We start from the raw sequence: 13,439 nt of genomic DNA, 5'->3' as shown, positions 1-13,439 counted from the left end.
TGGATTTGTTTATGATTTTATTGAAACATGGCAACTAGTCTGCCTATCATGTATAATATGTCAAGTCTTGAGGCAGTTAAATACAATAGATTTCTAATCATAGATTTGTAATTTGTTTTATTTAGATTGGGGTACTCGTCTTCATTACTAAATTTGAAACCAGTCACCATAGGTGAGCTAACAAGCTTTCAACCTTCCATTCCAATTTTTCAAAGTTTCTTTTAAATATTTGGATTATGAAATATAAATGCCTTTTCTTACTGTTTGACTTGCAATCCAAGGAAGAATGGCATCTCACACAACATGGACATTTGAAATTTATTATGCATTGCTTCATCAAACTATTGAGCCATTTGCTCTAGATCACTCCCCAAAAATATATCATCTACGTACACAACAATGATTAGTAAATTATCATTTTCATATTTAATTTATAGGATGTAGTCTATTGTCCCTCGTTTAAACCCTTATTGTTATAGTATTTTTCCACCCTTTCATATCAAGCTCTTGGATATTGTTTTAGGCCATATAATGTTTTTCTCAATATGAACACTTGATCTCCATCTTATACGAGCTAAAATCCTTTGAGTTGTTCAATGTAAACTTCCTCCTCTAACTCACCAATGAGAAAGGCTAACTTGACATCCATATGATAAACTTTAAAATTATTGTGACCTGAAAATTCCAACAACATCCTAATAGCCTCTAATCTATCTATAGGAGAAAAAGTGTACTCAAAATCAATACCTTCTACCCAAGCATAAACTTTGCAGACCAACCTAACTTTGTTCCTTACCACCTATCTTTCTTCATTCAACTTGTTCTTGAACACCCACTTGCTAGCAATGATGTTTTTGTCTTTTGGTCTAGGAACATCTTTTGAAGTGTTGTTTTTTTCTATTTGGTCCAACTCTTCATATATTGCCTTAACCCATAATTTATCTTCACTTGCCTTACTAGAATTTTTGGGTTCTATTTGAGACAACAAAGCAATATTTTCATCTAGTATTTCCTATGAATATTTTTCTTATCTGAACTTTGAGTTCTCTATCTCCAATTATTTGAATCTCTGATTGTTTCTTTTGTACATAACTTTATGGTGTTTGTGACTCCGAGGGGTCCTTTCTTCTTCTTCTATTTCTTCTATTTCTGCATATTTAGAAACATAATCATCATCCTCATATGATGTCTCTTTCTCCTAATATTTTTTTGAATGAGGCAAGGCTTCATCAACTCTGACATCAATGCACTCCTCAATATTCTTGGTCCTCTTGTTATAACATTTGTAGCCTGTGATTTTCAATAAATATCCAAGGAAAATACCCTCGTCTGATCGAAAGTCAAACTTACCCATTTTCTTATCATTCCTTTTTATATAATGTTTATTGTCAAAGATCTTGAGATATTTTACTGGGGTTGGCCTTCCTTTCCATAAATTGTAATGGGTTTTGTCACTATTAGGTATAATATGAGTTATGTCAGAAAAATAAATAACAACCTGAGCTACTTCTCCCCAAAAGGTGTTTGCAACCTTTCCTTCGCACATCATTACTCTATCCATTTCTTGAATGGATATATTCTTTCTTTCCATTAACCCATTCTACTGAAAGGTTTTGCCATATTGTCTTCCGATCCCATGTTCTTCACATAACTCTTCAAAATCCTTTGAGGTGTACTCTCCTCATTTGTTTAGCCTCAATAATTTTATGTTCATGCCTTTCTCATTTTCTACATGAGCCTTAAACACCTTGAATTTGCTAAAAGCTTCTAATTTTTCTTTGAGAAACATAATCCAAGTAGCTCTAGTAAAGTCATCAAATGAACAAAATGAAGAATTTCTCTTTTTGGGCTTTGTTTCCTTGTAGGACCACATATATTAGTGTGAACTAGCTCTAGAGGTATAAATGATTAATACTCATTTATTTTGAGGTGCACCCTAGCTTGCTTACCAAAATGACAAGACTTACATAAGGATTAGTCTGTCTTTAATAGTTTTTTAAAACATCTTATTTCCTCTATCTTGTTGATCTTTACTATGTTATCAAAATTCACATGACCCATCCTCCTATGCCATAGCCAAGTTTAATCTATTTTTCTTAAAAAACACTTTACTCTATAATCATCAGAGGCATACACGTTTCTTGAGTCCTGATTGCTCTCCCTACTAGCTCACCATTCTCTACTCTTCTTATTTCACAATATTTATAATGAAATTTCACATCATAACTAATGTCATGCATTTGGCTCACACTTAAAGAATGTGCTTAATACCATCCACATATAGAACATTATGGGCTTTGGTCTTCTCATCTAAGATGGCTATTCCTTTTCGTTTTATTTTGGATGGAGCATTATTTCCAAATGTGACATTACTTTTCCTATCTTCTCTCAAAAATAGGAATTTACTTTTATCTCCAATCACGTAGTTAGAAAACCCACTGTCAACATACAATTGTCCTTCTTATTCATGAGCATATAGGGAAACTCCACATTCTTTAGTTGTTTGTGTCTTCTGCTTCCATTTATTTATGTTTCCTTGATGTGTGGACTGCTAAGGAATATGCTTCCTAGGGGGGCTAAAGATTATAATTATGCATTCACTGTATTTTTTACTAAATTTGTTACAATAAAAACAGTCAATATCTTTCGAGAGAGGGGAGAATGAATTTCTCTTTCCAACAAAAAAATTTCTAGATCTATAATTTTGAAAGTAGTTGGATTTAATATCCTTGTCTCTTTCAACTTTATTAGTTCTACAATTGATAGTTGTATGTCCAAAGTTATGAAAACCAAAGAAATTACCATAAAATAACTTTGGGTACCGGAAATAGTGTAGTTGTTTTGAATGGAGAGATCTATTGAAATTTAGTTGTCTTGCTCGTTGGTACACAAGTCTTTGTTGAGGAGTATTTGTAGTATTGATAAGATTAACATCTTTCTAGTTACTTCTTTTATCATCTTTTCTTTTGTCGTTGCTACCTTCCCTTTGAGTGCTCCTACATAAATTTAAGGACCTTTGTTTCTTGGGGAATCAGCATTAGACTCACCTTTTGAGGTTTGTGAGAGGTCTTTATATCCTATACTTACTTTAATTGCAAGTGATATTTGAACACTGAGAATGTTCTTCGGGGTCTCATAACCTTTTGAAAATTTGGGATTCAAATCCATCTTTGCTTTAGATTTCTCTATATCTATTCTTAGAGTTACAACTTCTACTTCTAGCTTCTGGAATTTATTTTCCATTATGCCACCTAATTTATAAGAACATCTTCTTTTCCTCTCCCTTCCTCAAGCTAAGTTTTTGGAGATGTAATATCTTCTTCATATGAATTTGAGCTTATCTTTTCTTTCTTCTTGGACAATTTTGTCTTTAGAACCTCATTTTCATCTTCTAATGTATCATGACTCTTTTGTTTTTATTTTAATTGTTGTGCTAGAACATATTTAAGTTTAATAGATTCTTCTAGTTTTACTTTCTAAAGCTTAAAGTCTCCATTATTAGAGTGATACATACCTTCTTCTACTCTTAGTAGTTGTTCCTTCCATTGTTTGTTATTCTTTCTAGTCTTCTTTAGTTCATCTATAGAACTAATATGCTTTGATTCAAGATCCACCACATCTTCAACTTCTTCTTCAGAGTTTGAACCATCCTTAAAATTCACTTCAGAGTCCAATCCCATAAGCAGGCATTCATCATGCTCTCCTTCAGATGATTCTTCATTACTAGCTTCAGATGAATTGATGTCTTCTTTAGAGTAGAAGCTCTTCTTCCTTTGGGTTTTTCTCTAATGATATTTTTGAGATTTATCTATGTTCGTTTGCTCTTTCTCTTTCTCATTCTTCTCAACTTTAGTATAAGGGCACTTTGAGTCAAAATGACCAACAATTCCACATTCAAATCATTTTAAAAGGCATCTTCCCATTATACTTCCCTGAACCTCGCTTTTAACTTCCTTACAAATTGAGCCATCTCTTGATTTGATTTTCAGCTAGAGCAATCTTAATGTTCTTTATGGTGTTTATACTTCTTTGGGGTTTTGAATGCTTCCTCCTTTGACTCTAACTTCTCTTTACCAATTCTCATCTCATAAGTAGTGAGATTTCCATGAAGCTGATGCATTCTAAGAGCTTTCAAGCCTTTCATCTCTTCTATGGTTGATATTAGCATTGAATATCATTGGAAGATATCTTAATACTTGCTAGAAAACTACTTCATATTCAAATTTCTCATTAAGTCCTCTAATCATATTAGTTACCTCATCAACAATATTCAACAAGGCTTTCATACGCGCTCATATTTAAAGTTTCAAATATCATTATATAGGTCTAAATTTTAGCTTGCTTTACCTTCCCATTTCATTCATAGTTGTTCTTGAGTTTTTCCTAAACCTACTTAGCATATTTGCAGTGCATCACCTTAACTAGCTCAAATTGGTTAAGACCGAAATAAATTGCATTCCCATTTTTTGAATTATTTGTATAGGATCCTCTTTCATCAAGGTCTCTCGAGGGGGTTGTTGGAACATTGTATCTAGATTTTACAAAATCCCATACATCCACACCAAGAGACATGAGATAGGATTCCATTCTATCTTTCCAAAACATATCATTGGTTCCATCAAAGACTAGTGCTATGTTTGAGAAATAATCCTAAGTTACCATGATTCTCTACAGATCTACCTTCCAATGGTTAAATTGTTCCTAAAGAAACTCGCTCTAATACTAGTTGTTGGGAAGAAAGGAATACTCAAAGGGGTGAGTAAATTATTATTCTACAAATTTTACACTCTTTTAACCAATTATTCAATCAATTTCAATTAAAAAATAGCAAGACACCATTGACATGACATTTGTACATAGATATTTAACATGGAAACCCTTCCGGGAGAAAAACCACAAAAGTTTGTTTTACTATGATGTAAATATAGGTCATTGCTTCTAATTACACCAATATTTGTGAGCATCAAACCACATGAGGTCCCAACCCTTTCAATAGGGAAAATTTTAAGGATGGAAGTTTATCTTAAAGTTTAGAAACCTTGGTGAATCTTACTAGTCCCTAATATGCAAACTATAAAACTTTTGGCGATATTTTTGTAGAAAAAATTATATTTCCAATGATTTTATATTAGTCTATATAAAATTTTGACAATTGTTAAGGTAAAATAATTTTGGCGAATCATTTTTAGGAAAAAATGGAAATTGGCAAATCATTTTTTTGAAAAAAGCATGGAAAAATAGCATGCCTGTGAATATTAGCCCCAAAAATTTTCCCTGCCCTTGAAATTAGTACGAAACAACCTATTAGAGTCACCAACCTATTGTAACCAAGCAGATCTATATTTCATACATTTTTAAATTGAGACCTCTAGCAATGCTCTTTACTTCTAAATCATACCAATATCATGTGTTATTCAAAACAATATCTCTCACCCATGTCACTGCCACCTATCTCTAGTACAAAGAGGGACCTAGGATTTGTGGTTTTTCATTGATTTCCTGTGTTATTCAAAAAACAATTAGGGCATTAATTCACTTTATATGCCAATGTTTTATGCTTTTCAGCAATTTCATTCATTAAGTCAAAATGGCATGAACACTGGTTTCATGTCATTTACCAATGCTAGAAACATTTTCTATTGTACTCTCTATTAGTTATTGGAGCCATGCACTTCCTACATCGCCTGATCATTTATTAAATGAACCATGTTTGATCAACAAATCATATTAATTGTGGGGCCCCCCATATGCTCAACTATTAACAAAGGGGGAGGGGGGTTCGCAATTTGTCACTTTTGCGACTAATCCTGGTCCAAGTGGGTATTGATGGCAATTCATCTATTTTACTTGGCCCACAATGTAGTTTCCTATCAGTTTCCTAATTTTCAAAATAGTTTCCTATTTTTGTAGTTTGCAAGTCCTGAAATTCTGGAGTCATTTTGAGTCCCTAAAGGATGTTTTTTTAGAAATAGTAAAACACACGTCCTTGAATGATGTTTGTAATCAAAAAAATTTCTCCTTGGATAGACTTTTCTAATGGGCTATCATGCACACCAAACAAATATTGTATGTCAAAATTACAACCCCAGGAATTTTGCATTCCAACTTACCCCATCAGGACCCATAAACCTTTGGCGCTTCATCTCCTAGGGTTAGGGTTTTGGATGTTTAGGGTTTCAAGGCCTTTGAGCCTCCTTATAAAACAATTCGGGAAGGTGCATAGCCATCACATCTCTTCTCAAAGATAAGCTACCACCATTTGAGCTAGCTTCTTTCATTCTGCATGTAAATAGTTTCAACGTTTCTATTTATTAATTGAAGTTTAGTTTCAATGTATTGTTGTGTTTTCATTTTTATCTATATTTCATTTCATTCCCATCTTAAATCTAGATCAGTGGTATCAAAACAGTATGCTCTTTCTCTATTTTTTGTGAATTCCCCAACAAGCTCGGGGTATAAGGAGTTGGGACTCGAACTGCTTATGCCCTTACAAGACCATCCTCACCAACCCCAACAACCTCCCATGGTGAGAGAAAAAAAATAGAAGGGAGTAGGAGATCCTATCAAACTTTTTCTCAAAGAATCCCCAGTGTGACAAAGGAACAAGACGATGGATAATTTTTCCCAGATCCTTTAGTGGATATTAATGGGTGATGCATCTTCATCCAATAGCCACTTCGAAGGCGTCGCCCCTTCAAGGTACAAGTTCAGTTTGATATTCCTATTTTTGATGTCCATATAGATGCATATGCTCTAGATAAAGGGTTAAATCTTCTAGAAGGATATTTTTTTGTCCACAATTTCTCCAATAGAGAAAAGATTACTTTTGCACTCCTAAAGGTCACCCCCTATGTCAAGGATTGGTGGGAAACTTACTGTGAGCAAAGGGTCAGGGAGGAATCCCCACTTTTTTTAGTCACACCCTCTTGGAACTCATTACAGGATATTGTTAAGGAGCAATATTACCGTGTTGGAAGCTATGAAGACAAGTACATAAAATGAACCAAAATTTGGCAAGAAAGGGACCAAGAAGTGCCAGACTTCATGAATATATTTCATACCTTACACATGAAGTTAGGTATCAAGGAATTTGAGCAACATATGATGCTCAAATACTGTGGTTGTATGCACAAATACATGTAAGTAGAAATGGAGTTCTTATAAATCTCCTCAATTGGCACAACATACCAATATGCTATTAAAATTGAGAAAACACTTAAATATAAGAAGAAATACTTTAGATCTACGAATACAAAGTAGGGAAAGGGGGCCCCTAAAATGTAGAACAGAGGACAGAACCAAGTTGGAACACCCCATGACAACCCATTGAAGCCACAAGAAAAGAACAATAATGGGAAGACAAAGAGAGACATAGGAAAGTGGTGTGAGTTCCACAAGGGCCCCACAAATAACACAAATTAATGTCTTGCAAAGTAGTCACTGATGCTTGAGCTAAAAGCTTCCAAGTTAGACACAGGTTCTGAATCTAAGCCAGAACCTGATAATGGAAAAAAAATCATTGATGCATAAACCAATGTCATTATTTCCACCACCAATGTTAAACAAAGTGAGTCGGAAGATATGGAGGAAGGTGATTTTCTCTTCCACTCACATATGTGGGTGAAGGGTTCTCTCCTGCATTTCATTGTCGACAATAGGAGTCAAAATAAACTCACCTGAAAAAAGATCAATAAGTGGTTGGGCATGTTGACAACACTACACTTGCATTCATACACCATTGGGTATCTCAATCGAGGGAAAGACCTCTGCGTCATTCAACAGTGTCGCCTACCCTACAATATCAAGTATTTCATGGATGAGGTATTGTGTGATGTTTTCTCCCTTGAAGTTTGTGATGTTTTATTAGGCCATCCATACTTGTGGAAGCATCATGTTGTGTATGAGTCTAGACCTTGTACTATTATTATTACTTTGGGAAAAAAGTTATACAAGATACTAGAGGTAGCCCCTCATGCTTACATTTCTTTGATATTTTCTAAGCTATGCAGTAAGATCATCTCCCAGACTAGGAAATTTGTTTTCTTCCCGAGTCACTTTTAAATTAACAGGAAGATTATGGCCACATCCATGGCCTCCAACAATGGCTCCTTCGAGTAGAAAAATAAAGTGGATAAAGTAGTAGAAGAGTGCAGGGACATCTTATCCTCACTCACGGGGGCACTTTTGCACTGTTAGGTCAATAATTTGATCAATCTTACCCACAGTGCACCACTACCTAATGGGATAATCTACTATGGATCTCTTATAGAAAATGAGGAAATCAAGTAGTAGATCTAGGAGTGCTACAAAAGGGGAGCATACAACCAAGTTCCTCACCCTGTGGGATCCCAATTGTACTCGTATAGAAGAAGGATGGGACCTAGAGACTTTGCATTGATTATTAGACTCTGAATAAAATCATAGTTAGGAAAATATACTTGATTCCATGGATTTATGACCTTCTTGACCAACTCAAGGGGGACAAGTAATTCAACAAGATTGATTTGAAGTCTGGTTATAACCAAGTTCTAATAGAACCCACCGATGCATGGAACACTCCCTTCAAGTCCAAGGAGGGTATTTTTGAGTAGTTGGTCATGCCCTTTAGTTTGATGAATGGCCCCACAAATTTTATGAGGTTGATGGATTACATCTTGCGGCCTTTCACCAACTCGTTCATTGTTGTATGATATCCTCATATTCAGCAAGAGTTGGGTAGAGTAATTGCAACATATTTAATAGGTCCTCACACTCTATGGCAAAACAAGATATGTGCTAACATGGATAAGTGCTCCTTTGGCATGGACCAGTTCTAATATCTAGGTTATATAATTGATGCAAAAGTTGTACATGTGGATCCATCTAAGATCCAAGTCATTTGAGATTGGTCAACCTCGATGACTCTAATAGAGCTTCATAGCTTATTTGGCCTTGCTAATTTCTATCGAATATTCATGTGGAGGTTCTCTCATATCACTTGGTCCTTAAGTCAAGTTACCAAGGGAGGTGAGAAAGAAAATTCTTTTCGGTCTGAGTCATAAAAGAAGGAATTCATTGAACTAAAACATCGTCATTTCTCTACACCAGTCCTCACCTTGCCAAAACTGTAACAACCATTTGAGATTGAGACGGATGCCCACAACTATGTTATTGGTGTATTCCTCAATTTGCAATGATATCCAATGACCTGTCATAGTGAGACACTCTTTCATATTGTCTGAAGATGCCCCACCTATGATAAGGAAATGTATTTATCATGCAGGCCTATCGACAATGGAAACATTATATTTTGGGGAAGGAGATGAGCATCCACATGGATCACTGGCCTATTCAATTTATGTAGACACAGGGTAAATTGCAGAATGATCGCCATAAAAAATGGTCCATATATCTGCAACAATTTCATTTAAACATTAAATACAAAATTTGAAGCACAAATCACGTCGTAGAGTGCCTCAACTAACCCACGATTATGGCACTTAACACATTTCTCAACTCTTGTGGCCACACGACCTTTGAATGGTTGTAACTATATGAAAATGACTCAAATTTTTCTACCACCTACAAGATGTCAATGACTGGAAAGCTAGTTCCAAACTTCCACCTTTAGGATGGACTATTGTGTTAACTGGGACACCTTTATGTTCCTTCAAGTGAGCATGCCAAGATGATTTGGGAGGCACATTATAGTGAGGTCACAAGACACTTTGGTGTGCAGAAGATAGTGGCAGTGTTTTAGAAGCACTTTTATTGGCCAAAACTCTGACAGGATTTTGGCAAGTATATAAGATCCTGCACTACCTGTGCCATCGCAAAACCAACCATTAAGAAGAAATGCCTATACACCCCTCTTCCTTCTCCTAACCAACCTTGGGAATCCATCTTGATAGACTATATGCCTATCCTTCCTTCTACCAGTAATGGTAATGACTATGTAATTTTGGTCATTGATATATTTTCAAAGATGGTTGTTATAGCTGCCTGCAAGAAGAGTATGACAACAGAAGCCACTGCTAGGATCTTCTTCAACCGGGTGTGGATACATTTTTGGATTCTGCATACCATCATATCATATCAGGATAATAGATTCCTAAGTGCATTCTCTTCAATATTTTGGTCATTTTTGGACACCAAGCTCACCAAGTCATCTTCCTTCAACCCCCAGACTGAGGGCTAGACAGAGCTCATCAATAGGATGATTCTACACATATTGCGGATGTACAACTCCAAGCATCCAGGAATATGGAATGAGATTCTTCCCTATGTCCAAAATAGATATAACAAAGCTATCCATGGTCCAAATAGCCACAACTCCTTTCAAGTGGGCCTGGGATTTCAACCATTGTGTCCAATTGATCTTACCCTACCCCTTGCAACTACCCAGGCAGAATTTTCACATGTTCAATCTGACGTCGATAATTCTACCAAGTTCATTGAATGAATTCAGCACATCCACTTGTATGTCCATGATATATTGCACAAATCCAATGTTAAGTACAAATAATGTCATGATTAACATTGGATCCCACACAAGTTTCAAGTGGGAGATAAGGTTTGGTTACATTTGTAGAAGGAACGCCTTACAGGGGGCCATTGGAAGTGTTATCACTTAAGAATTCTAATTTCAAGACCGCTCACATTAGTTTGATGGTAAAAAATTCGGTGAGTCTAGGTTTGAGTTTTTGTTTGCCTTAGAGTCTGAGTCTAAGGAGTCCACTATGCATCCTCATTCACCACTAGTCTCATAATTTACACAATTTCCATGTGTCAACCTTGTTCAAAGGTTATTATGTGCTACAAAGCTCCTTAAGTGATTTCGTAGCGCATAAGTCAGTTTTAGGTGTTTTCGCAGCGCAACATGTTTCATGTGATTTCGTAGCGCAGAAACCCGGTCTAGGTGATTTTGTGCTGATCCATAGCAAATATCACTCAGTTGTCATACTTATCAGAATCCGCTGTGTTTTAGGTCGTTAGGTGTCTTGGTACTAGCACCTGTTGCAGTTGTTGCTGAGAAGGAGACAAAGGGTTCTGTTTACGATCTGAATGCATTAAATGGAAAGTTGCTTGTTGGCATCAATCAAAAGATTCAGTTATACAAATGGGAGCTCCATGATGATGGTTCAAGAGAATTGCAGTCTAAATGTGGCCATCAGGGGTACACTGCAGCAACAGAGGCCATAATATTATTAATGTTAACAATACCCGGATTGGACCGCCTGGGAAAGGGCCTCAATGCGGTGGCCCGGAGCGCGTTGAAGCCATTGTTGACTAGGGTGCCCTTCTGCCTATTTCTGTTGATGGATATCTACTAAGAATTCGAGACTCATGCTCAAGAGAAGACCCAATGGCCACGAATTCATGCTTTAATTCTGATCTTCGGCAACAATGCGAATGCATCAAGGATATCTCACAGGCTTCATTATTTGAATTACGTGGAATATTCTGTACAGAACCATTCCGAATTCCATTTGCTGGGAAGGTGGATATATGTTGCTTTGACAAAACTGGCACTCTTACAACAGATGACATGGAATTTCGAGGAATTGTTGGTCTTGATGGCAGTTTGAATTTAGAAACAGACATGAATAATGTGCCAGAGCGTATTTTGGAAGTTTTGTCTGTGTGCCATGCTCTGGTGTTTGTGGATAACAAACTGGTTGGTGACCCTCTAGAAAAGGCAGCACTCAAAGGAATTGATTGGATATATACTTCTGATGAAAAAGCAATGCCTCGGAAGGGTAATGGACAACCTGTGCAGATATTGCAAAGGCATCATTTTGGCATCTCACTTGAAACGAATGGCTGTTGTAGCACGAGTTGAAGAAGAATTTCTTTCTTTTGTAAAGGGCGCACCAGAAACCATTCAGGAGAGGCTGACAGATATAGCCCCAGGATATGTGGATACCTACAAGCACTATACTCAGCAAGGATCTCGAGTTCTTGCCCTTGCATACAAGCATCTTCCTGAAATGGCGGTTGGTGAGGCTAGGAGTTTAGATAGAGAGACTGTGGAGACTGGACTTACTTCTGCAGGATTTGCGGTATTTAATTGTCCTATTCGTGCTGACTCTGCCGACGTCCTTAAGGAACTTAATGAGTCGTCACATGATTTAGTGATGATCACAAGTGATCAAGCTTTGACAGCTTGTTATGTTGCGGGTCAAGTCCACATTGTTTCACAACCTCCTTTAATCTTGACTCCAATTAAGAACAGTGAAGGGTTCGAGTGGATTCCACTTGATGAGATGATGAAAATTCCTTACTGTGAAGGTGATGTGGAGGAATTGTCAGTTTCCCATGATCTCTATGTAGGTGGTGATTGTTTCATGATGTTGCAACGTACGAATGCTATACATTCAGTGATCCCATATGTGAAGGTTTTTGCAAGAGTTTCCCCTGAGCAGAAAGAACTCATATTGACAACTCTGAAGACAGTGGGAAGAATGACATTAATGTGTGGATATGGTACAAATGATGTTGGTGCTATCAAACAAGCTCATGTTGGTGTAGCTCTTTTAAATGCAATCGCACCTACCCAATCATCCCAAAACTCTACGTTGGCACAATCGTAAAATTCTGGGGCAGGTAAACCTACGAAATCAAGGAGATCCAAGGGTGGAGCACCTGATTCAGCTGGTCATTCTGGAAATGCTATTGCAACTGATGAAGGGCAAACAGGCAATGCATCCATTAATCAGCCAGTGAGGTACCAGCCAGATTCATACAGTTATATTTGGAACAGTCAATGGTGTTATTGGTGTCATTGCATCTCTTCTTCAGGAGAAATATCTGTTTCTTGAAAAGTTGCAAGAAAATCTTGTCAAAATGATCAAGGGAGTAAAGTGTTTAAGCCATGAACAGTGGCGATCATTTAGCTATGAAAGGAAGACTGTGTTTTTGAAATTACACAGCAGTTTCGTAGCGCGCTACGAAACTGCTGTAGCTGCATGTTACAATTTAGTTGATCAATTATGATTGACAAAGCGGCAAATCTTTTTGAAAGGTTTTGTCATCACACAGGTACCTGATAACGGTGGACAGCACATCAAGGACGTGGCAGTCTACTCTATTTTGGGTAATTAAAGGATAGAGGACATGCTTCTTTGCATTCGAATATTTTGGGGAAAACTAAAGACCAGTAAACAGGGGCAGTTTCCTATCTTTCAGGGCATTGGAAAACATGTGACATTGAAGACAAACATGAAGCATTAAAGGTCCATCACAGCCACCGCCAGAAGGGAACCAGATGTCAGAGAACGAAATCATCTTAATTAAAGCCATCATGCATGTAATATGGAGTTAGAGTCATAGTTGATTTAGATCTCTTAAAAACTCCAGTCAACACTTTGTTGTATTTATTAGTTAGTTAAAAGGTTAATAGGTGTCATTAGAAGTAGTTTTCGAATTCCCCTCATGCTTGAGGAGGAATCTCGATCAGT

At 36.7% G+C, this 13,439-nt stretch overlaps 1 pseudogene; it reads left to right on the top strand.

Moving 5' to 3' along the window:
- The first annotated feature begins 11,344 nt into the window (after window positions 1-11,344).
- LOC149174022 (putative manganese-transporting ATPase PDR2 pseudogene) lies at window positions 11,345-12,800 on the top strand (annotated as a pseudogene).
- Window positions 12,801-13,439: the final 639 nt, after the last annotated feature.

Source organism: Pinus tabuliformis, chromosome 4_1 (assembly GCF_031772625.1).
Source record: "Pinus tabuliformis cultivar Carrire ecotype Pingquan chromosome 4_1, CPIR1, whole genome shotgun sequence".
NCBI classification, from domain to species: Eukaryota; Viridiplantae; Streptophyta; class Pinopsida; order Pinales; family Pinaceae; genus Pinus; species Pinus tabuliformis.
The sequence above is the reverse complement of the archived record's forward strand: the minus strand, read 5'-3'. Positions and strand labels throughout refer to the sequence as shown.